Source organism: Vombatus ursinus, unplaced genomic scaffold (assembly GCF_900497805.2).
Source record: "Vombatus ursinus unplaced genomic scaffold, bare-nosed wombat genome assembly UNPS02014942.1, whole genome shotgun sequence".
Taxonomy (NCBI): Eukaryota; Metazoa; Chordata; class Mammalia; order Diprotodontia; family Vombatidae; genus Vombatus; species Vombatus ursinus.
Window position 1 is genome coordinate 5,298,584 of NW_020954720.1, and position 20,873 is coordinate 5,319,456.

The 20,873-nt window shown below is 40.3% G+C and overlaps 1 protein-coding gene across 1 annotated transcript in view; it reads left to right on the forward strand.

Annotated features, from left to right (window-relative positions):
• The first annotated feature begins 19,821 nt into the window (after positions 1–19,821).
• FBXL3 (F-box and leucine rich repeat protein 3) overlaps positions 19,822–20,873 on the forward strand; it is a 34,632-nt gene continuing 33,580 nt past the window's right edge. Inside the window, exon 1 of the mRNA XM_027844540.1 lies at positions 19,822–19,896. The gene's annotated coding sequence lies outside the window, so the exon portion shown is untranslated. The remainder of the gene's footprint in view (positions 19,897–20,873) is intronic.

The following is a 20,873-nucleotide window of genomic DNA, read 5'->3' on the forward strand; positions in this document are numbered from 1 at the left end:
AGTTCTGCCAGCATTTGACCTCTTATCCCTAAATATTACAACTTACCCCTTGAAGAGTTAATAACACTTTTTTTGGATGCAAAAAACTTTTGTAGATAAAAGAAGCAAAATAATTTATTAATATCAAATTATAAAAGTCATAAATAAGGAGTTTTATAATTAATGGTAATGTAAATGAATGAATTAATGAATGAAAAAGTATTTATTGAGAGCTTATTTTGTACAACACTGTGCTAAGCACTGGGATATAAATTGAAAAGTAAGATATTCATCGCTTACAGAGAGCTCACATTTAAATAGGGGAAACAATACCTATAGCAGGCTTCAACAACAAGTCAAATCAAAGGTCCAATGGTTCTTAAGGTAACCTGGCAAAGAAGATGATAATGTCTCTTTTTTAATGTCATGTTCATTGAGAAAACCATATCCATTTCTCATGTAATGATCTGACAATGTTTTTGAGGCCATAAACCTAAATAGCAACAAGAAACTATTAAAGCAAAGAACAATCAAATACCTGTCAACGAAAAGCAAAGGTACCCTATATCTATTGCAATTTAGAGGAAAACAGGAAATGAAAAGTATAGTTGGAGTTAGAACAGGCTCTGGTTTGGGAAAGAACTTAAAGAGGGCCATCTAATCCTGAGAGTTAGACTTGTACTCTTTCCTCGTCTTTCTTTCTCAAGAGTGGCCTCAACAGCTATAGTCCCAGAAGTGTGAAAACACTCCCTTTTTCTCTGTTAGGCAATAGACATTTACTAGGCACCTACAATATGCCAAGCACTATACTAAGTGGTGGAGATACAAAGAAAGGTAGGGGCTTGAACAAAGCCAGGAAGTAGAGATGAGGAGAGAGAGCATTCTAGGCATGAGAGATAATTAACGAAAATGCCTGGAGTCTGTAAATGAAGGATCTTGTCTGTTGAACAGCAAGGAGGCCAGTGTCACTGAATCACAGAGTATATTGGGAAGGGGGTGGAGGATGTAAGGTGTAAGAAGACTGGAAAAGTCTTCTGGAAAAGTCTGAAAAGGGGGCCAGGTTATAAAAGGCTTTAAAAGCTAAACAGAGGATTTAAATTTTATCCTGGAGGTGGCAGGGAGCCTGGAGATTGAGCAGGGAGGTGACGTGATTAACCTAAGCTTTAGGAAGATCATTTTGACAGTTTAATAGAAGATAGACCAGAGCCAGGAGAGACTTGTGGCAGGCAGACGAAGCAGCAAGCAATATTCCAGACATGAGATGACGAGGGGCTGTATCAGGGTGGTGGGAGTGTGAAAGGACAGAAGGGGATATATGTAAGAGGAGGTGTTGTGAAGGTAAAATTGACAGGTCTTGGCAGCAGATTGGATATGAAAGATGAGAGAGAGTGAGGAGTTGAGAATGATACCTAGGTCACACGCCTGGGTAACTGGGAAGATAGTGGTGCCCTTGATAAAATCAAAGGGAAGTTTGGAAGGATCATGGCTGGGGGTGGGGCAGGGAAGATAATGAGTTCAGTTTGGGACGTACTGAGCTTAAGATGTCTACAAGACATCCAGGTGGAGATGCCTAATAGGCGGTTGGAGATGTGAGACTAGAGGTCAGTAGGAAGGCCAGGGCTAGTTAAATAAATTTGAGAATTATTAGCACAGTAATAATTAAATCCATGGAAGCTGGTAAGATCACCAAGTAAAATAGTAACCTACCATTAATGAGCATGAACTGGAAGAAGATATGCCAAAAGAGACTGAGGAGTAGTCAGATAGGTAGGAGAACCAGGAAAGAGTAATTCCCCAAAAACCTGGACATGAGAAAGTATCAAGGAAAAAATGGTGATTGACAGCATGGAAGAGGTTAAAAGGATGACCTACAGATAGGTCGAAAGGATGAGGATTGAGAAAAGGCCATTAGATTTGGCAATTAAGATATCATTAGTAACTTTGGAAAGGGCAGTTTTGGTTGAATAATGAGGTTGGAAGCCAGAATATAGAGTTAAGGAAAGGAAGTGGAAATATCTATTATAGATGGCCTTCACAAAGACTTTAGCCAGAAATGAGAGGAGAGATATGGGACAATAGTGGTAATGGATGGATCAGGTAAGGGTTTTTTGAGGTTGGGTGAGATAACGGGCTTGTTTATAGGTAGTAGAGAAGTGATCAGTAGACTGGGAGAGACTAAATATAACTGAGACAGTGGGGATAACAGTCTAGCACTCTGAAGAGAAGATAGGATGAACCTATTTTACATGAGTTTAGAAGATTCTGTCTATCTGTCTGTCTCTTTCTCTTTATCTGTCTGTCTCTGTCTCTCTCCTCTTCCCTTTCTCAACAATAAAGAAGCCGGATATTGGTTCTCTGCCTAACAAAGCTGGAAAGCATTCCATGTGAAGGGTCTAATAAAGGTATCTTTACTTTTTACTTCTCTCTTCTCTTTTCCCAAAATTACTCCCCTGAAAATAGCAATTGCTAGGGGCAGCTAGGTGGCACAGTGGATAGAGCACCGATCCTGAAGTCAGGAGGATCTGAGTTCAAATCTGGCCTCAGACACATAACACTCACTAGCTATGTGACTCTGAGCAAGTCACTTAACCCCAATTGCCTCACCAAGAAAAAAAAATAGCAATTGCTAATTCTTTTGTCTACTTCTATTTGTATGTGTTAGTGTGTGTATCCATCTTCTTCTCAAGGCCCTTAGCACAACCTATCTCCTTTCCATGTGTATGTTTGTTTCATAAATGAGGTATATAACTGTTAGAAGCTATTAAGACTAAGTTCATCATGTAAATTAGTTATCTGATTAAACTAATTTTTAATTATTGATTAACAATATTTTCTACACTTGTTTTTGAGTTAAAAGTTCCTCAAAGTGGTCACTATATATTTTAATTATGTAAACTTGATACATTTTGCTATAATCCTATTGACTCATACTTATCTACTTTCCTGAAAACAGGAGTGCAAATTTATCGTTTTTTATGGTGCAATAATATTCCATTATAGTCATATAACATAATTTGTTAAGACATTCCTTAATTGATGGGCATCCCCCTTGTTTCTATCTCTTTGCTACAACAAAGAGAATTGTTATAAATATTGCATATGTGAATCCTTTTCCTCTTTCTTTGATCTCTTTAGGTATTTACCTACTAGTGGTATTACTGGGTCAAAGGATATGCACAGTTTATTGACTTAGCTCGAAATTGCTTTCCAGAAAGACTGGATCGATTTACAGTTCCTTGTCTTCCCATAAGCCCTTCAACAATTGTCATTTTCCAATTTTATTACCATTGTGTGGTGCAACCTCAGTGATGTTTTAATCAGCATTTTAACTTGTATTTCTCTGTTCATGATTTGAGATATTTTCTCATATGTCTATTGATAGCTTGGATAGCTACCATTGTGAACTTCCTCTTCACATCTTTTGACCATTTATCTATTGGAAAATAACTGTCATTCATATATATTTGAATCTGTTTCCTATATCTTGGATATCAGGCCTTTATCAGAGAAACTTGCTATAAATATTTTTCCCATTACCTGTTTCCCTTTTAATGTTAACTACCTTGATTGCTTCTGTTTGTGTAAAAAGTTCTCATTTTATGTAATCAAAATTGTCCATTTAATCTACTATCCTCCTCTCCATCCTTTATCTGATCATGAACTCTTTCCTTATCCATAGTTTTGAAAGGTATTTTCTTCCTTGCTCCTCTAATTTAAGATGTGACCTTTTATCTAGATCATGTATTCATTTATAGCTTATCTTGATATACTGAACTGTTTTAAATTGCTAGGGATATTATTTCTAGACCGCATGCCCCCCACCTGATCACCTGCCTGGGATATGATGGTCCTTCCTCAGTCCGTTAGGGGTAAGAACATTGTTTGTTACTTGCCAGGAGATGACTACTAAAAGTCAACTGTCAGATTTATAAAGCATATCAGGACACTCCCTGACGAAAATTTCTCTAGGGGAAAAGGGCATAAATGACATATAGGTACAGCCAGGTACACTAGGAAATGGGTACTTTGGGGCTTATTCTGCTCTTAGTCACCCTTCCTCCTTCCCATACATCAGATAACTGTCCTCCCTGCCAGGTGCCTGTATCTCTTGGCCAGCTTGGGGAGAGGTGCTATGTGGTCTCAGCCCTGAACCAAAGTGAGAAAAGGTGGCAAGTTAGTTTAAGCACATAGGTACTTTATTTAAAAATTTCTGTATAGGATTTCCATTCTGTATGTTATTTCGATGTGTGCAGTAAGTTACCACTAACCACTTGTAGATGGTAGAAGACGTGGTTTAGAACCCAAGAGTTTCAGAGATGGCGTGAGGTAGGAAGGGGGATAGTAAACAAGGATGTTGATGCCAGGCCACGCACTAGGATCTTAAGTCTGACATGGGCCACATTTTCTCTGAGGGCAGCAGGACTGTTGAATGGGAATAGAACAGAGAAGGCCCCAGAAACATATAACATAGATTTGTTTGTTTCATGGTGATATTTTAATTGCTTTTTATTTAAATAAGGGAAGCAAATAGAGACCTAGAGAAAGCATTGCTTCCATTGTTTCTGAGGGAGTTGGCAAGATTCTCTCAGCCTGTCCCACTGCTCTTCCTGGAAGGATAAAGACAAAACTTTCTTTGTCCAGGTTTCCTATACAGAATGGCATCATTACATTTGTCTTCTGGCTTTTCCCCCCCATATTTTTAGTATACTCTGGAACTTGTTTAGAGCCATGATCATAATAGTGTCTGTATTCAACCCACATTGTTCCCTTGCCTTCACTCTAAAGTCATGCATGTAAAAATAAAATCACCTAGAAAATTTTTTTTTAATTTTTAAAAATTAATTTATTTTTAGTTTTCATGTTCACTTTCACAAGATTTTGAGTTCCAAATTTTCTTCCCATCTCTCCCCTCCCCCCACCCCAAGATGGGATGCATTCTGAGTAGCCCTTCTCCTAATCTGCCCTCCCTTCTATCATCCCCCCTTCTATCATCCCCCCCTTCTTCCCTTCCCCTTCTATTTTCCTGTAGGGCAAGATAGATTTCTATACCCCATTGCCTGTATCTTATTTCCCAGTTGCATGTAAAAACAATTTTTAACATTTGTTTTTAAAACTTTGGGTTCTAAATTCTCTCCCTTCCTCTCTCCCCATCCACCCTCACTGAGAAGGCAAACAACTTGATACAGGTTATATATGTGTAGTCATGCAAAACACTTCCACAATAGTCATGTTGTGAAAAACTATATTTCCCTTCATCTTATCTCACCCTCCCATTTATTCTTTCCTCTCTTTTGACCCTGTCCCTCCTCAAAACTGTTTGCTTCTGATTACCCCCTCCCCCAATCTGCCCTCCCTTCTATCATCCCCTCCCCACTCTTATCCCCTTCTCCCCTACTTTCCTGTAGGGTAAGATAAATTTCCCAACCCCATTGATTGTGTATGTTATTCCCTCCTTAAGCCAAATCCGATGAGAGTAAAATTCACTCATTCCCTTTTACCTCCCCTCATTTCCCCTCCACTATAAAAACTTTTTCTTGTCTGTTTTATGTTTTACCCCATTCTACATCTCCCTTTCTCCTTCTCCCAGTACATTCTTCTCTCACCCCTTAATTTTCTTTTTTAGACATCATCCCATCATATCCAACTCACCTTGTGCCTTCTGTCTATTTATATTCCCTCCTACTACCCTAATAACGAGAAAGGTCTCATGAGTTACAAATATCATCCTTCCACATAGGAATGTAAACAGTTCAGCTTTAGTAAGTCCCTTATGATGTCTCTTTCTTGCTTACCTTTTCATGCTTCTCTTCAGTCTTGTATTTGAAAGTCAATTTTTCTGTTCAGCTCTGGCTTCTCAAAAATACATTAAATTCCTTTATGTCATTGAATATCATTTTTTCCCCTTATTGATTACACTCAATTTTGTTGGGTAGGTGATTCTTGGTTTTAATCCTAGTTCCTTTGACCTCTGGAATATCATATTCCAAGCCCTCCAATCCCTTAATGTAGAAGCTGCTAAAACTTAATGTTATCCTGATTGTGTTTCCACAATACTTGAATTATTTCTTTCTGGCTGCTTGCAATATTTTCTCCTTGACCTGGGAATTCTGGAATTTGGCTATAATACTCCTGGGAGTTTTCCTTTTGGGATCTCTTTCAGGAGGTTATTGGTGGATTCTTTCAATTTATATTTTACCCTCTGGTTCAAGAATATCAGGGCAGTTTTCCTTAATAACGTCTTAAAAGATGATGTATAGGCTCTTTTTTTGATCACAGCTTTCAGGTAGTCCAATAATTTTTAAGTTATCTCTCCTGGATCTATTTCCAGGTCAGTTATTTTTCCAATGAGATATTTCACATTGTCTTCTATTTTTTCATTCTTTTGGTTTTCTTTGATAATTTTTTGATTCTCATCAAGAGTCATTAACTTTCATTTGCTTCATTTTAATTTTTAAGGAATTATTTTCCTCAGTGAGCTTTTGGACCCCTTTTCCCATTTGGCCAAATCTGCTTTTTAAGGCACTCTCCTCCTCATTGGCTTTTTGGACCTCTTTTGCCATTTGAGTTAGTCTATTTTTTAAGGTGTTATTTCTTAAGTATTTTTTTGGATCTCCTTTAGCAAGCTGTTGACTTGTTTTTCATGATTTTCTTGCATCACTCTCATTTCTCTTCCCAATTTTTCCTCTACTTCTCTTACTTGCTTCTCAAAATCATTTTTGAGCTCTTCCATGACCTGGGACCAATCCATATTTTTCTTGGAGGCTTTGGATGTAGGAGCTTTGACTTTGTTGTCTTCTTCTGGTTGTATGTTTGATCTTTGTCATCAAAGTGAGATTCTATAGTCTGAGGTTTTTTATGCTGTTTGCTCATGTTCCCAGTCAATTACTTGACTTTCAAACTCTTTGTTAAGGGGCTCTGCTTCCAGTGTGGAGGGTGTACTGTCCCCAACTTCAGGGGTTTTGTGCAGTTGTTTTCAGAGATACTTCTAGGGACCTATAAATTTTCAGCTCTTACAAAGTGGTATGATAAGGGTCAAGGTGTCTACTCCTTTCCTGGCCTGTATTCTGGTCTATGAGTGTCCACAAGCAATCTTTCCTGCCTTTGAACTGTGAGGAGGATTCCCTCTCCACCACCACCACAAGCTCCACCTCGCCAGCACTCCTCCTCACCCCAGGACCACCACCCAGGACTGAGACCCAGATCCAAGCAGGGGTAAAGCAAGAGAATCCTGCCTCAGCACCAGCAAAGAAATCCCTGCAATCCCCTTCTGATCAGCCATTTGAAGCCCCCACAGGCTGTGGGTTGAGAGCTCCAGAAGCAGCCGTCACCCTGGGGCTGCACCAGAACTGGGGCTGAACCGGGCTCTTCTCTCACCAAAGTTCGACAGACCTTTCCTACTGACCTTCTAAGTTGTCTTTGCTGTTTGTGTGTTGGAAAGTCTGGAAACCACTACAGCTGCTAGTGATTCAGTCCCCTGAGGCCTGCTCTAGGTTTTCTGAGGTCTGGTCTTTGCCTGTGCAGCCCATGCTGACCTGCACTCCTCTCCCAGCCTGTTGCAACAGATCTTTCCAATCAACCATCCAGGTTATCTTGGGCAGGAAATTTGTTTCACTCTGTCTTTTTGTGGGTTCTGCTGCTCTAGAATTTGTTTAGAGCCTTTTTTTTTTTTTAACAGATATTTGGAGGGGTTTGGGGAAAAAAAATTTTTTTAAAGCGTGAAGTTGGGCTTAATTTCTACCATGTTTCTCAGGAATTTTTGTCAAATAATAAGTCCTTACCCTAATAATGGGGTCTTTGAGTTTATCAGACTCTATGTATCTATGTTCATTTACTTCTGCATGTTGTATACCTAGTCAAATTCCATTGATCATCTTTCCTGTTTTTTAACTAGTACCAAATAGTCTGAATGATTATTGCTTTGTAGTATAGATGAAATCAGGTATTGCTAGGCCCCTTCTTTCCACTTTTCTTTTTTTTTTTAATTTCCATTAGGAATCTTGATTTTTTGTTCCTCCACATACATTTTGTTATTATTTTTTCCAGTTTTCTAAAGTAATCCTTTGATATTTTGATTAATATGGTACTGAATAAAAATAATTTAGGTAGAAGGATAATTTTAATTATATTTGTGTAAAGAACCATGAGAAATTAGTCCTTTCCCATTTATTTAGGTCTATTTCTGGAAGATGTTTTAGAGTTATGTTCATGCAGTTTCTGTGAATTTACTGATAGATGACCTCAATATTTTATATATTCTATAATTTTTTTGAATGGAATTGTTTCTATCATTACTTCTGGGTTTTGTTGATAATATACAGAAAAGTTGATGATATCCATGCCTTAATTTTACATCCTGCAACTTTACTGCAGCTTTAGTTGTTTCAATTAATTTCTAGTTGATTACATCAGGTTCTCTATGTTGATCATTATATCATCTACAAAATAGCAACAATTTTATTTCCTCTTTGCCTTTGCTTATAACATTGATTTGTCTCTTGTTTAATTGCTATTCCTCCATACCAAATTAATGGTGATAATGGACATTCTTATTTTATCCTTGATCTTATTTGAAAGGCCTCTAGATTTCCATTGCATAAAATGTTGGCTCTTGGTTTTAGATAAATGCCATTTACGATACTATGGAAACATTTATTTATTTGTTTATTCCCATGCTTTTTAGTATTTTTAACAGAAATGGGTAACATGTTCTGTCAAAAGCTGCACCTATTGATACAAATGTGATTTTGATTATTTTGTTTTAATAAAAAATAATGGCTAGCATTTACATGACAGTGCTTGATAGAATTCATATCTGATTCTATCTGGTCCTGGGGTCTTTTCTTTGGGAGTTCATTTATAGTTTCTTCAATATCTTTTTCTTTTGACATTGATGTCTTTAAATTCTCTACTTCTTGTTCTGTTAATCTGGGTAGTTTATGTTTTTGTTGATATTAATGTATTTCATTTATATTGTCAATTTTGTAAGCATATAATTGAGCAAAATAGTTTACAATTTCTTTTTCATTTGCTGTCATTTCTCTTTTTTCATTTGATTCTAACAATTTGTTTTTTCTCCCTTTTAAAAATCAGATTAGAAAATGGTTTATCAATTTTAGTGGTTCTTCCCCCCCCCCCAAAATAATCTCAGCTTCTCTTTTTATCAGTTTGATGTTCTACAGTGTTTATTTTTGATTCTTACTTTCAATTTGGCTAGTATCTTATTTGATTTTCAGAATATCCAATTTGGTATTTAGTTGTGTGTGTGTGTTTTTTTTTAATGTATTGGTTTTCTAGAGTTCTTTTTTTAGTTGCATACTCAATTCATTTATTCTTTTTTGTTATTGAGCATGCTTAGGGATATAAATATTCTTCTCGGTACTGCCTTTGCTACATCACAAAAGTTTTGGTATATTGTCTTATTATTTTCATTGCAGGGCTTGTCTATTGTTTCTATAATTTGTTCCTTGAATCACAAAGTTTTTAGGAATAAGGACATGATCAATAACAAATGTGCCAATAAAACTGATATACATACATACATACATATATATGGATATATATATATATACATATATATATGTATATGATCCTTTCTATTTCCATTTAGTAATTATCAGAAAATGATCATGTTGAATGCTCTAACATTCTATTCAGAAACTTAACTTCTGTATTGTTTACTTTTGGGATAGATTTGTTTATATAAAGGATAATACGAGGTCCCCAGTATTACAGTTTTCCTGTCTATTTCACTCTGTAATTTGATCATTTTTTTCCTTTAAATAGTTAAATACAATCTTGTTTCATGTATATGTATTAAGAATTGATATTATTTCATTAACTATGGTACCTTTAAATATACTCTTATTTTCCCTGTTCATCTCTTTTAACCATGTCTGTTTTTACTATTGCCTTGTTTGACATCAAAATTGCTACCCCTATTTTTTTTTTAGTTCAACTGATACATTCTACTTTGTTCCCTCATTTTAACTCAGTTTGAATCTGTATATTTCAGGTGTGTTTCTTTTAAACAACATTTTGTTTGGTTTTCCTTCCTAGTCTATTCTCCTATCTTTTTTTGTTTGTTTTGTTTTATGAATGAGTTCATTCCATTCAAATTCATAGTTATGACTGTTAATTATGTATTTCTTGCCATCATATCTTTTTATACTTTTCCTTCTCTTTGTCCTACACCCATTTTTGGTTTGTTTACAAAGAATAAGGTGGTGAAAGAGGAGTATGAAAAAATGGTGATTTCTAATTGAAGCAACTTGCTTCTACTGTACCTTTATTCTCTTCACTTCACTCAGATCCCAATCTTGTTTCTTACTCTTCCTTTCCTTTTAATCTCCTCTTTATTATCAGGCCTCCAAAGTTAATTTTATTTTGACTTTTAACTTCCCATTCTACCCTACCTCTTCAACTTCCTTCTTCCTTCTTTGTCCCTGCCTGTTTCCCTGTGGAGTTAAACATATTTCTACACCCAGTTCTTTGTATATATGTAGGCACATTTGTTCAACTCTCTTTTGTATAGTTAAGATAAAAGTTTGTTTCATGTGATGCACACTTCTTCTACCCCATCCTCCATGTTTTTATTCTCTTTACTATATTATTAATGGATGACATTTATATAGCACTTACAAAACACTTTAAATGTTATCTCATTTGATCTTCACAACAGCCCTGTAAGAAAGGTGCTATTATTACCCCCATTTTACAGACAATGAAATCAAGGGTGAGAGAGGTTAAGCAACTTATCCAAGGTCACACAGCTAGTAAATGTCTGAGGTGAGATTTGAACTTAGGTCTTCCTGACTCTAAGTCCAGTATTCTAACCACTGCTTCACTTAGCTACCTAGAATATTAATTATTCATCAAGGGAGTACAATATTTGAGATGCCTAACAGGTGGAGACTAGTGGTCTCCTCAGAGTGTTTCTGGTGCATATGTGGCATAGCCTTTATAGGGCATTTGGCCTGTATATGCCCACAATGCTTTCCTCCCCACTATTACCCTCATCTCCAAGCCCATAGCTTCAAGAGAAAGCACTGATGAGCTATGGAATTTAATTTAGGGTATGAAATAGAAATATTACTCTATATATGTAACTTGAGTCTCAGTGCTCATTGGTATAGAACTTTCTCCTTAATGGTGAAGATCAATGCCCCATACCTGCATGAGGGGTGTGGCAGAGTTGGTGAGAGGGGAGAGATCTGGGGTTCTTCTGGCTTCTAGCTTCAAGAGAGAAAATCCATAATGCCAATCTATCTTCGAGTTGCTGAAGGGAGAGAAAACTCTTGGAAGCAGCTAACATCAGAGTAGCTAACAGACCGTCATGTCCCTATACCCAGCTTACTACACTAGAAATGCAAAGGAATTTTCCCTCTTTGATGAGCTCTCTCTCTCTCTCTCTCTCTCTGTTGATCTAAGCTACCTCACTCCCAATGAGAGAGATCCTTCAATTTATATTGTTTGGTATATATTATATTTTCAGTTGTTTTCAGTCATGTCCGACTCTTTGTGACCCCATTTGGGGTCTTCTTGAGAAAAATACTAGAGTAGTTTGCCATTCCTTCTCCAGCCCATTTTATAGATGCGGAAACTGAGGTAAACAGGGTGAAGTGATTTTCCCAGGGTCACACAGCTAGTCAGTGTCTGAGGCCAGATTTGAACTCAGGAAGATGAGTCTTCCTGACTCCAGACCTGACACTCTATCCACTATGCCACCTAGCTGCCCCTTGTCATATGTATACTTTCTCTGATTTTTGAGTTGCTATTAACTTGGATAATTGAATTCTTTTGCTATTTGCTTTATGTGTTCACTGTGGAACTGGCATCTGATGGGAAGGAGGTTATGCCTTGGATGTAAAGCTTAGGGCCTCCCTTTTCTCCATTAATTAATGATGAGTAGGAGTTTAGTTTGAACCTCAAAATTATTTCCCTTTTAGATTAATATTATTTAAGGGAGCAGATAGATATAATTCTAGCCCAGTGCCCCCTCTCTCGGAGGAGAGCAGAGTTCCCAGCCACCTGCTTCCCTGACTGGCAGGAATTAAAGTTTCCCTTGGAGGAAAGGAGGGGAGAGAGATCCTAGAGATGTCCAGTCTTATCTCCTTGTGAGCCACATCAAGACAGCTATATTACCTATTAAAACATTGAATCTATAGTCTGTACACAGCTCATGAGCCCTTATCCTTTCTCTCTCAGATCTCCTTTCTTTGGTTACAATTTTACCCACATCCATAGGATTCAGGTGCTTAACATATTGTGATCATCACAAACTGACATACTCAATTTGAAGGGAAATAGGTCACATGTTCCAATAGGGAGTCATCTACTTCTAGTCATTTCCTAAAACCTCTTCCGAACTGCCCTCCTAGTTGTTTAAAGTGATGATGGGGAAATCTCTAAACCATTCCCAACTCACGGAAAGGAATAAGGGAAAGGCCAGTTCATGTGTCTCCAAAACCCCATCTCAGGGCTGAGGAGGATAACAAAAAGAAGCACAGGAAGAAAGATGAGAAAAATCAGTATTCTCCTTCTGCTCACCTGTCCACTAGAATTCCCAATAGCTAGCAGTCCCTCAGAACTTGAGACACTTTCTTATAGCAGTTTCAAACTTCTTTTCCGCTCCAGAATCAGATCTCTTCCATAGCACCCGTCCCCTCCCTGCCCGTTATCTCTCTGGGACTCTACTAGGTCTCCCTCAGACTTGGGGGCAGAGGGAGAGGATTTTTCTCCATTACTCCCTCCCCTTCAGCCATGGCAGTCTAAGGTTGAGCTGGTAGAATTGCAAGGAAAAGACCCTTACAGCTCTTATAGTCTGCTGAGTGGGGAGGCTACTTTCCCCTCAGTCAGGAATCATCTTTGACACAGCCCCAGTCACAAGGACCAAGAAACCAAACAGGAGCTCCTGCATTGCTCATGTCCTTAAGTAAGGGGCTAGAGCACATGTTCCAGACAAGAGCCAAAGTGAATGCTTGCTTCATTGGTAAGTGCTCCAGTTCATGCCCACTATAACGTAAAGATAATTTTAAGCTTTAACATTCTGGATTGCGGCTACACAGAAATTCAGTTCTCATTCATAATATTTTTGTTATAGTCACCAACTGCCTTTTGACAGTTAGGTGGCACAGCAGATAGAGCTGGGTTAGAGTCAAGAAGGCCTAATTTAAAATTCAGTCTCAGACACTTACTAGCTATATTATCCTGGGCAAGTCTCTTAACCTTTGTGTCAGTTTCTTCAACTAGAAAATTAGGATAATAATAGCACCTATCTCATAAGGTTGTTATAAGGATCAAATGAAATAATATATAAAACAATGCAGTGCCTAGAATGTAATAGGTGCTTCAAAAATGTTTGTTTTTTTCTTCCCCTCTTTCTAAGGTTTGGTCTAATTCTAAGAGAAAATCAACTGATGTTAGGTAAAATAATCTCTAACATCCCCTTGGGGTTCAATGGCCTAATTCAAACAGTATGAGTTGGGGTTATGGAGGAGTAACTATTATTGTTCCCAGGGTTCTAGGAGGTTAACCCTGAGGGTAACTATTCTTTTAAAAACTAGCTCATGAGCCCCTAATGGTGCATTTCTCTTAATAATTAGCCAATAGACTAAATCTTTAGCAAAGGCATTTACTCAAATGACATGTCCACAACAGTAATTATAAGTCATTTTTCCCTAAACCAGGGGTACTTTCCCACAAATATGCCCAGAATCCAGGGGCAAAAGGATACAAAGGAACCCAAAATACAATGATACAGAGGCACATGTCCAGACACATATGGCCAGGTGAACTCACAACTCTGGAACCGTAGGGCCTTGATCTCTCTCTGAAAGATCCTCAGAGTTCACTGCCTCTGTTCAACTAAGTCAGGGCTCACAAAATTCACAATGAGTTATTTCTCTCTTTAGTTTGGCTGGTTCTTTTTAGGCACAGGGTCTCTGGGGACTCAGGAAGCTTGGCTTTACTGACTCATAACAAGGCTGTTCTGTCTCTGAATATTTCCCAGTAGGCTGTCGGGCAGTGGCTTGTGGACAGGGCTGGGTGGGCAACTTTGCCATTCTGTTCTTCTAAGGGAGCCGCATGTCAATTCTGAAAGAGTTGATCCTCTGATCTCTAACTTTGATGGACAGCTGAAGCCTTTTTCTATTTTCAGCTACTAATGGGGCTGAACTCTTTTCAGCCCAAGAGTTAGCTTCCCTCTTTCAGCTTTAGTGCTACAAAAGCCCTTTTAGCCAGGGCAATGGCCCTTAGCTTAACCTAGGGAGATGCATCTTCCTTTCAATTTGGTCAGAACCTCAGAGCTGAGATATTTATCATTTCTGTGCAAGAGATAAGAAAAGATTTGTTTCTCCTTTCCAACAAATGATTCTTGCTCAAAAGCCCCTTGTCACTATAAACAACTCCATATTCCCTTAGGATAATCAGTATTTTTTATCTCCCATACTCCTTTGGGATTTTTATGTAGATAAGTGCCTAGGACAACTACGTGAATGCAGTCCCTACTTGCTGGCTTCTTCATATCAAATTTCTACCTTCGTAGGTGCAGAATATTCACTTTGTGTCTCTAGGCTTTCCTCTTTATTTTTTAATGCCTATGTCTCTTAGCTAATTCAGACCTTTAGCTTTTGCTGATTTCTCACTTGGACATCCTATAGCATTATTAGTTACAAAGTACTCACACGTTATCTCAAGTATTTCTTACAACACTGTAAGATAGTATAAATATTATTCTCCTTTTTACAGATAAGGAAACTAAGACTTAGAAAGTTTAAAGCCTCAGGGATCTATTCTTGAAGGTTCTATGCTTTTAACAACTATATTAATAATTTGGTAGGTTTGTTATCATACATCCAAAATAATCTAGAAGGCATAGTTAGGACATTGGTTGACAATCAATATCCTAAAAAGCACTTAATAGGTGAGAAAGTTGGGCTCAGTCTAATAAAAAGGGGATCTAATAGGATAAATATAAATTGTTACACTTAGTTAAAAAAAAAAAAACAAAAAAAAACCTCAGAAGCTGATGGGGAAACAATAGTTAGAAGTTAATCTGAGAAAGACCTGACCTTTTAGTTAACTGAAAACTCCAAATTAGTCAAGAGAATGATGTGGAAGCAAAAAAAAAAAAAAAAAAAAAAAAAACCTTGGCGATCCTAATTTTCATTAACATGATGATCTAGAACTGGAAGGTATCTTTAAGATCATTTAGTCCAACCTCTCCCCACTCCCCAACATTTCATAATTAAGAAAACTGAGAGGCAAAGTGTCTAGAAGAAAGAGAAGAATAGTTCCATTGGTCTTTGTCCTAATCAGATCGAATCTGGAGTACTATACTAAGTTCAGAGCACCACATTTAAGGAAGGACATTGACAAACCAGAAAGGAGTTCACAAATACCTATCATGGATAGATTTCAGGGAATCTTTGGGCTTGAACAAGAAAAAAAATACATCTTTGTTTTCTCCAGTCCCCAACTGGAATTTAGCATCTTTCAATTATGAATGTAGGTAACCAACATTATTGTGAGATAATAGGGTAGCTAGGTGTCACAATGGATAGAGTGTCAGGTCTACCTACAGTCAAGAAGATGCCTCTTCCTGAATTCAAATCTGACCTCAGACACTTACTAGCTGTGTGATCCTGGACAAGTTACCTAACTCTGTTTGCTTCAGTCTCCTCATCTGTAAAGTGAGTTGGAGAAGGAAAGGGCATACCACTCCAGTATTTCTGCCAAGAAAACCCATAATGGGGTCATGAGGAGTCGGATACAAATAATAACAATTATGTTCGTTAAATACTTATAGTCACTTACTAAACTTTTGGGACATCCTACATATTGAATTTAGAGGCTCTGCCATCTAATAAGAGAGGTAGACAATAGTGATGAAATGGAATACCAAAGCTGATATCTTTCATGATGATGATGAGGTTATCCCAATAATAAGCTTCCTCAGGCATGGTAAAAAGACCCAAGGTAGCTCATGAAGCACAGGGAGGCTTACTCATCCAAAGTCACACAAGTTATTTAGAGCTTGGATTCACCCAGAGTTATAGATGATCTCTCAGGCCCTTCTAACTGTGAATACTTAGGCTTTATCCTCCTACTCTATCTGTGATTATAGATTTATTATGGTCACAAAATTAATAGTTCTGGATACTACAGAATGTTACCCAAATTAAGAATTGTTATATCTTAGAATTAGGGCTATCCAGTCTTACAATATCCTCCAGAGGAATCAAGGAATGGATTCTTTATGAAGGAGCAGGCTTGTTTTCCATGGCAACCAGTGAGGTAATACCTATTTTCCTTTAACTCATTGAGGAGTCATGTTTTCATCTTTTAAAAGCTGTTATTTTCTTAATTGTCTAAACCTCTGAGTCATAGAAAATGCAAAAATAATGAAATTTGGTTAAATTCACTCAGTGAATCTGGACATTTTTTACTTTACAAAAAACCCTAGCACTCCTTATGAAAATGAAGGAAGCTAATTTTTGGATTTGACAGCTTACATTAATCAAAAAATTATAGACTCTCAGAGCTAGAAGTGACCTTAGAGGACGTCTGGCCCAACTTATCATTCCATGGATGAATTCAATATTTCAAAGAATATTGAACTTGAAATCAAGAGACCTGGATTCTAGTTTCAACCTTAGAGGCAAAACTTATGTAACATTATAATTTACATAACAAGTAATTTAACTGTGTCCCTTAGCTACCTTATCTATAAAATAAAGGTGTTGGTTTAAATGTTTTCTAAGGTCGTTTTCAGGTCAAAGATTCTCTGAACGTCACTGAGAAGTGATCTTTGGCTTCAATAACTTCTGCCTGAATACTTCCATGGAGTGGGTATTCAGTACTCCACAAGACAGTCCACTCCATTAAAGAAAAGTAAGTGGTGAAGTGCTTGGAGTAAGGCAGACCTAAGTTTAAATCTAATGGCCATGTGACTCTGGCAAGTCACTTTACATCTGTTTGCCTCAGTTTCCTCAACTATAAAATGGGGAAAATAATACTTACTTCACAGGGTTGTCTCGAGTGAGATAATATTTATAAAGTTCTTTTGCCACATGGTTGGCACTATATAAATATTGCCTTCCTTTCCCCTATTCCTACCATTAAAAGCTACCCAGTAACAATATTTATGAGTGCCTACTTTGTGAAGAGAGACAACAAGAGGTAGCAGATAGAGAGATGACTTTGGAATCAGGCAGGGATATAGGGATTTATGATCTACTGGTTATGTGACCCGAGCAGGTCAGTAAACTTTTCAGTGCTCCATACAACTCTCTAAAACCATAATTTTCAAAAGAGTTGCTTTGGGAGGGGGACTTTACTCAATCATCCATCCAGAGCATTTATTAAATGCCTACTACATGCCAGCTGGGACAGGTAGGTGGTACAATGGATAGATTGTCAGGCTTGGAATCAGGAAGGCCCGAGTTCAAATTTTAAGCCTCAAACATTTACTCCTGCTTGACCTTGGACAAATCACTTAACTCTGTTTGTCTCTGTTTCTTCATCAGTAAAACTGATGTGGTTTAGGGGCTTAGGGGTCCTGGGACCCCAAAATCACAACACTTGGGTCCTGCCCGAAAGAATTCGACCCAAGCCTTCTTTCAGCCAAAGACAAGGTTTATTAGAACAACCATCATATTGGGCAGACTCTTAAGGGGTCTGAACCTTATTGGCTAGATTGTAAGAATCTCAGCAGTGGCTTGATTTTAAGAATCTAAGCATCTTAATGGAGACAAGATGGACCTTATACACAGAAAGCCCGTGGGAGGAACCTAGGACCCTAGTAAGCTGGGGTGAACAGAACTCCTGGGACCTGGACCTCGTGGCCAAGGGAGAATGGAGCCTAGCTAGGATTAAGGGTGGGAAATGGCCAGTGGCCATACATAGAGAGGTAAGACAAAGGAAGGCCAGGCTAGGTTAACAGAATTGGGAGATTGGGTGTAGCCACAATGAAAGGCTAGTTGATAGGATTATAAATGCCAGAGATTTGGCCATGTGGGAAAGTCCAGGGGTTTTCCTTTCTGGGGCCCAGATCCCAACCCCACCAAAATGACCTGGAGGAAGAAATGGCAAACCACTCCAGTATCTTTGCCAAGATAACCCCAAATGGGGTCACAAAGAGTTGGACATGTGCCAGTCACTGTGATAAGCACTGGGGTTACAAATAAACAAAAAAAAGAGAAAGAAATCCCTCTTTTCAAGGTGTTTAATTTAAATCACCAGATAATATGATAAAGAATGGAAAGATAATGGTCTGCATCACTGGAGGGAAAACTCCGAGAGGAAAAAAAAACAAAACCTGGCAAAATACTCCAGTTTCAGTGGAGGAACTCAGATAACGTTGTTACTGTGGGGGCTCAGTTTAATATAACTTAATGGTCTAGCAATTGAGGGGTGGGGACACTGTGGCCTCAAGGCCACATGTGGCCCTCTAGGTCCTCTAGTTCTGCCCTTTGGCCCCTTTAAGGGGATTTTATTCCCCTTAATAAAAGGACTTGTTCTGTAAAACTTGGACTCAGTCAAAAGGCAGCACCCAAGGACCTAGAAGGCCACTGGAGGCCACAGGTTCCCCAACCCTGGCTGGGTCAAACACTTATCACTGCTGACAAATCACTAAATCCCTGAACCTCCATTCTTCCACACAGTGGGTTTTTGTTTGTTTTGTTTTGGATACTCTTTGCAATTTCCTGAGGGATATTTTTGGAGTGATGGTGTTCCAGCATTTTCCCAAACTTCTTACAGATGTTTCAGGTAGTGTGCCTGTGTTTGTAAGTACGTGTTTCTGCAAGGACTCTGCTTTTTCAATCTTTAAGAAAATTCTAGAAGCAAACTTAAAACTTAAAAAAACAGGTGAATTTGGGAATAATTACTGCTAGCCTTTCTTTACAAAATGGCTCACCCCATCTTGTAGATAGTCACCTCATCTGTATTTTTATCTATCTTCGCACATTTGAAAGACAGAGGCAGAGGCAGAGAGAACAGAGACCAGGGCCTCTTCTTTACAAGGACAGCCACAGACTGCGGATTTCCCACCAGTTATCCGTGCCTTGAGTTCACTTACTGCCCCTGGCCTGAGTCTGGCTGATGCAGGGTCCCCAGGTCTCATCCCCCCACCCCCGACACGGGCTCCTTCCTCTCCGCTTGCATTACTTTTATTGCTCCGCACCAATCCACCTCCACTTTCCAGGGTAAGAAAACTGCGGGATTCTCGCTCGCCCCTCCCCTTCCCTTCCCTTTGAAAATTAAAAGCAGTAAACACGTCCACCTCCCAGCGATCTGGGGTTTTCTGAAGCTTTAGGGAGGGAGCCAGGAACAGACCGGGGCGCACCACGGCGCATGCTCCGGGCCTAGGGGCGGGGCCGCTGGTTTTCCTCCGACTGCCAGCTTCGGCTCCGAGGCTCCTTGGCGGCCCGTGGCGAGCGCGCGCCTGCCCGCCTGCCAGCGCTCGGGAGTGGGGGCGGGGGAGAGTCGATGCGCGCGGCCGCAGCGGCGGGCGCCATTTTGGACTGAGTGTCAGGGCGGCCGAGAGGCACAGAGAGGGCAGGGAAGCTCGGCTGTGGCCGCGGCGTTCTGACGGGGACTTTCGGGGCTCGGGCAGGGGAGCCAGCGCAGGGAGACTCGGAGTGGGCGTGATCAAAGCCCCAGGCTCCTTCGGAGGGTCGGAGGGCGGGGTGCGGAGGGGCTGCGGGGAGGGCCCCGGGGGTCGGAGAGGCGGAGCAGCCTGGGCAGCCGCGCCAGAACCTCGGGCTCGGATGCGGGCGGAGCGCGAGGGGCCGCGGCGGCCGATGTGCGGAGAGGGGGCCCCAGCGGGCCTGACGTGAGCAGCGGGAGTAGCCGCCGCCGCCGCCGCCGCCTCCGGAGCCGGGGGTGGCGTGTGAGGGAAGCCGCCACCAGCACCAGGTAACGGAGCCACGGCGTCCCGGCCGCTCCTCGCCCTCACCCCTCCTCGGCCCCCGAGAGGGAGGGTCCGGCCGGCCGAGGTCTGGGGGAGGGGAGGTGCGGACGCCTCGCGGGGCCGACCCCGCCCGCTGAGAACCGGGAGCGGGAGGGGGAAGGGGGGGGTCGCTCCGGTCCGTCCCCCTTCTCTCCGCCCCACCTCCCCCCATGAAAACAGTCCCCAGGTGCGCCGGGGGGCGTGTGCCCGGCCCTGCCCGGGCGCTCGCTCGGCCGCGCCCCTGCGCGCAGCCCTAGCCCGGGCGGTTGTTGTTGCTCGCGCCGGGTGACTCCCGGCCAGGGTTCAGAAGTGGGACGCCCAGCCGTGGGGCGCGCTGGCGGGGGACGGCCCCCGAACGTGCAGTTTGGAATGAGTGGCATTAAGGATGTCAACAGACTGCCCGGGCAGCCTGCGCACGCACGTTACCGTCCGTATGTTTCTGGGAAAGGCATGAGACTTGGCGGCTGGGGTGGTAGGGGGAGGACGGTCCGTGGAAGCGGAAATTAGCTAATGAGGAGAATAACCCGGTTATCGCCCTCCTTTAGTTTTGTTTCGGACATGCTGGACTGGGAAACAGGCTGTGAGGAATATTTCCAAAGTAAAGAAAATGATGAAAGAGTAAACGTTATTTAATATGCCTTCAGTTGGGAGGGCCCAAATTTTTGCTTTGGTTCTTGTTTACTTTGTGAAATTGACTCTGTTATCCATTAAAGTTCATTAAAATACAATCAACTAGTTTTCTTTGTGTGGGTTATCCTTTTGGTGTCTTTACCTGGACTTTTTTTTTCAAGCACCATGCTGGCTTCAATCTGCCATCCAGATGTGTCTGAGTTACACTTCTGTTCTTTCCTTCTCACTTTGGAAATACACACAGATTTTATATTAGCCAGAGACTAGGGACTGGTACCAGACCTGAAATTTCACCGGTATCTAGAATTTTTAG